This window comes from Penaeus vannamei, chromosome 29, assembly GCF_042767895.1.
Source record: "Penaeus vannamei isolate JL-2024 chromosome 29, ASM4276789v1, whole genome shotgun sequence".
NCBI classification, from domain to species: domain Eukaryota; kingdom Metazoa; phylum Arthropoda; class Malacostraca; order Decapoda; family Penaeidae; genus Penaeus; species Penaeus vannamei.
Genome location: NC_091577.1, coordinates 34,684,415 through 34,689,414, shown reverse-complemented (window position 1 = coordinate 34,689,414; position 5,000 = coordinate 34,684,415). Strand labels below are relative to the sequence as shown.

Sequence of the window (5,000 nt, the reverse complement as noted above, 5' to 3'; positions counted from 1 at the left end):
TATATTACTTTGCATTTTTTTTTCGGGAAAGCGGACGCATGCTTATGTATGTCTCTGTTTCCTCCGCAACATGCCTATTAAGTTGTTGGGAGGATCTTACATAAGCTAAACCTTGTCAATAGGATTTATTTCCAGGTGGTTTTGGTTACAGAATCGCCTCGTGTGTATAGGGCAGTTTTTCTGCATGCATATGTTGTTGCAGGAAAGGCAAGATATAGCAGCGTACTGACAGAGAGAACGCCAAACAGTTCGATATATTTGTTTCAATTGAATATCTTTGTTTCGGCGAGTTCATCAACTCCATGCAGGAAGATCTATCCACACAGGTTACGTAGACATTTCTTGCAGACACACACACACACACACACACACACACACACACACACACACACACACACACACACACACACACACACACACACACACACACACACACACACAAATATATATATATATATATATATATATATATATATATATATATATATATATATATATAAACATATATATTTGTGTGCGTGTGTGTGTGTATGAGAGAGAGAGAGAGAGAGAGAGAGAGAGAGAGAGAGAGAGAGAGAGAGAGAGAGAGAAAAAGGGAGAGAGATTCGTGTGTAAATACGTACGCGTTCGCGTATGTACGGTGTCTGTGTATGGTTGTGTGTGTGCGTAGGGGGTGCTGTTTGTTTATGATTGTGTATGTGTGTATGGGGTTGGTATTTAGATGTATATGTATTGTATATGTATGTGCTGTGTGACACAGAAATACTGTAGTTCTCTTCCTTTCTTTTTCCCAACTGCATGTGTTTCCCCCTGCCATTAGCATTAACAGAGAGGCTTAAGGAAGTTCAAGTCAGTTTGTATGTAGTGTAGCCGAGCACGGTTTTTTTTCTAAAATACTGAGTTGTTTTGTTTAACAAATTTCTTTCATGTTTAAACGATACATCGTAAATATGTTTGTATTTTAACTAAACACAGCACAGAGCTATATTGCTGGGAAAATTCCCTTCATTTACATAACAAAATTTTGACTCTTTTTGTCAAATGAAATTCAATAGCACCAAAATATATGTTTGTCAGTTTAATGGCACATTATGTGAGCGCATACAAGTGAGTTGCAATCACTTCGCCTCATTGACATCCCGAACATACAGAATCTCCAAACAAAATACAGACTATTGCACAGGCAAGAAATGGAAGAAAACAAATTGATTAGGCAATTTAATAGTTGTGCAGTACGCGCAGTGTTATACATTTCGCTTTCACGAGATCAGGAATATAAAAAAAGTCCTAATAAAATGCCCTTATCACACTGTGAAAAGTGGCCCCCTACAAGCCCAAAGGCTGGAGAAAACACCACGAACAGTGAACAAGGCAAACAGGCGAGCACATACAGACGCTCCGCGTGTCGCCTCTCACAAACACCATTTAGAGCCTTGACGGCCAGCTTTAACCCAAGTTTTATATCTCCCCAGAGACTTTATCGCCTTTGCCCTCACCTCAGCCGTTTTCCCTCACAGCCACACAGTCTGTACTTTTTTCCTTCTTTTCTTAGGGGAAGACTATTAATCAGGGATAATGATTCACAGTTTTTTGTGCTTTTCCTGCTGTGTATTTACTCAGCATGTTATCTTGTTCTAATGTTGTTAGAGGTTTTCACGTACATACGGAAGCGGCACATTAGTACGATATTGTATTGCCATGATGTGATTTCAAAAATATAAGATTTGCATTCCAAACAGGTAATTGCTGACGTAAATGAAACCAAAAAGATCAGGTTACTAATGATGACATTGTTACTAAAGCACTATAGCAACAGCATTATAAATGATTGTCCCATGCTCTGCAACTCTTTAGATGAAAATGTGTAATGAAAGTACAGGGCCAGTCTCCAGTCACTGCATTGGTCACCTGCGGGCCGAACTTTACAGGTGGCTCTTACTGGAGAACGACGACCCCGCTGGGCAGCTGCAGTGGCTGGTGGAGCAGCTGGCGTCGGCAGAGTTGGCCAAGGAGCACGTGCACCTGCTGGGCCACATTCCCCCCGGCGGGGGCAGCTGCGATCACAGCTGGTCTCATAATTTCAACCTTATCGTCGCCAGGTAAACTCGCGAAATAGGTCACTCTCCTAGGTTGGTTTTATTGCTGTCTAATGCATACTTTGTTTACGTGAGTTATTATTAGGTTTATTGCCTGCATTGAGATGTAAAAAAAATACTGACTGGTATATATTCACAATAGCCATGAAAAATATATGAGATTTTTTTTTCCTTAAGATAAGAAATTATGTGTGTGCTTTCCGTTTTATAATTCATTTTATCAACTTCCGATAACAATTCGAATATATTATTTAAAGTACAGATATTGTCTCTTTAAAAGTATGAAACATCATCATCCTTAGGTTCGAGTCGACGATAAGGGAATGTTCTTCGGCCACAACCACGGAACTCTTGGCAGATCTTGTACGACCCGACGATTACGTGAGGCCAGTTGCTGTTGCATTCAGCGGGCCCGCGGGATGGAGGATGTGCTTCGTTGCCTTCGCCACTACTTGTCTATCAGTGTATCTTCTTTTGTTGACGTAAAAAAAAAAATCCTTGAAATATTGAATGTTTCGTAATACGATTGTCAGACTACAGTTACAACGAAGGATAAGGATTTTCAAAACTAGAAAAAAATAAAGCCATTGGAAATTCAGATGCGTAGGAGTGAAAGTCTGCAAACACGAATTTCAAGAGAAGTAGATTTCATGAAACATGCGAAGACAGTTTCCGCGCCTTTGCTTTGGTCGGTAAGACGATGATAACCCACACAAGAACAGATGGTTCTTTACGTTTCTGACGACAACCGGAAGAAAACATAAAATTATGTTATTGTCCGTGTAATCTTCATATTCATTGACACTGTATAATGAAAGGGTGATTCGAGCGCATCAATAGCCTACCGTAGTCCTAGTTCAGGAAAAAAGGGATCTTCACATCCATAGAAGGCTGTTTCCACATGATGAATGAATTGCGCCCCCCCCCATCCCTTCAACAGGACAAGTTGGCCGACGAGAAGAAAAGTTCCAGACCAACTGTAGGCAATACAGCAAAATGACAGGTTGCAGCGGGCGGGAAGAATGCTTTTGGGTGCGTTGAAAGGCACGGGGAGACCTGTTTCAGCCTCCTGCTTGAAAACAGTTAAACCAGCTCAACTTGATATGGTTGATAGCATGGCAGCGTATCTGGTCGATGCGCAATCTTTTATTAAACATTTATATCAACTCTTGTATGAAAAGAAACTATGTCTGAGTTCGAAATAACAAACACAAAATATCAGTTTTCCCCCCACGACAATATAAACTTTGTGAGAATTTAAGTAGCATTTTGATATTAGATCAGGAAATACTCTTTTAACAGAACTAAAGAGGATCACTCCGGTAACAGGTTCTGCTGGTTTTGAAAAGAATGAAGCCCAAGAAGCCTGAATATCTATGAGCATGAAATGACCTCACAGTAGTAGCAAGGATGCAGTCAAGAACATCTGATATCAGATTTCCCTATGCCGTTTCTCCTGAGTGAAGGTTTATCTTTGACATCTTCAAAGGAAAGATATTCAGCGCAGAATTTCTTCAGGCAGCGCTGCCAAACCCCGAAATTATTTCGGGACATGCCCGGATTCTACAAGAAAAAGTTTGCGATCTTGTCTCTCTGCACATTGTTATTTACGAAGCTGCGTATCGGTAATTCCCCCCAGACATTCCGGGGGAGGGCCTGGAATTATCAGCTGTCGATGCCGCCATTGGATGAATATATAATACCTGGGGTCAAGGCAATACAAAATCAGTCAGAAATTACTTAAAATGTTTGGTGATCCACTGTCTGTCTATTGACTTAAAAAAACATCTCGCTATGTATGCAATTTGTAACACACACATAAACGCGCGCGCGACACGCACACGCACACACACACACACACACACACACACACACACGTACTCACACACACACACACACACGGACGCACGCACGCACGCACACACACACACACACACACGCACACACACACACACGAACACACACACACACACAAGTTTGTCTACACAATATAATTGTCTCTTCAAGTGTTGCCAAGACAGTAACGGCTTTCTCTCCGCAGGCACCAGCGGGGCTACCCACAACCCTTCCTTCCGCGTGTATATGGTGGACGGGGGACACAGCGAAGCCACTTGGGTAAATCCACAGTTAGTTGCGTAGTTCATGTACGCCGAGTAAAGAACGGGTTGGCCGGAGATCCCAAACGCCTCAGAGGGGGGTCACGGCGGGGGGATCTGCAGCTAAACATCCTATATCCGAGGCCTTTATGACCGTCCGGGCAGCGGGCTCTGAGATCCACAAAGAACGACCAAGATTGCTCTGTAGGACTGGTCAAAGTCGGGTTGTATAGATTAATTACTGGCTTCAAAGGCTGAACCACTGAAGCGCATCACGCCATGTTAAGCATCGACTGCTCGAATCTTGTTAACTGGTACGAGATCTTGTCCGAATTCACTGGGTGGAAACGGACGGGGGAAGCGGCGGCCCGAGATGGTAAACACTCGCCGTCTGGTGAACGATCCGGCGAATTTGAAAACAAGCGATCGATAAACCTCAGCATTTGATACTTCTCTTCCCCATCTCCTGTTCTAATGAATGTCGAAATGTAACGGGTATAGTCGAATATACTACTACAAAACACCTTTAAAAGAAAATTACAGGATCGACCTTCAAAAACCCGACTGACACTGCCTCCTCTTCCACCTAAACAGACGGTGCTGGACATGGAGACCTACAACATGAACAGACCTTGGCGAACCTCCAGGGCGGACGACCAGAATACGCACTCAGGTATGAGAGCTTTGAAAATTGCTCTGCATTATTTAGTAGATGGGATAAAGCTTCCAGCACTACAGAAAGAAAAATAATTCTTGTCATTTGCGAATATTGGACTGGGATAAAGTCTGTGATGACATATATTTTTGT

At 42.4% G+C, this 5,000-nt stretch overlaps 1 pseudogene; it reads left to right on the top strand.

The window, feature by feature from the left end:
* The window catches only part of LOC138867352 (sphingomyelin phosphodiesterase-like), a 10,977-nt pseudogene extending 7,511 nt beyond the window's left edge, over positions 1 to 3,466 (top strand).
* Positions 3,467 to 5,000: the final 1,534 nt, after the last annotated feature.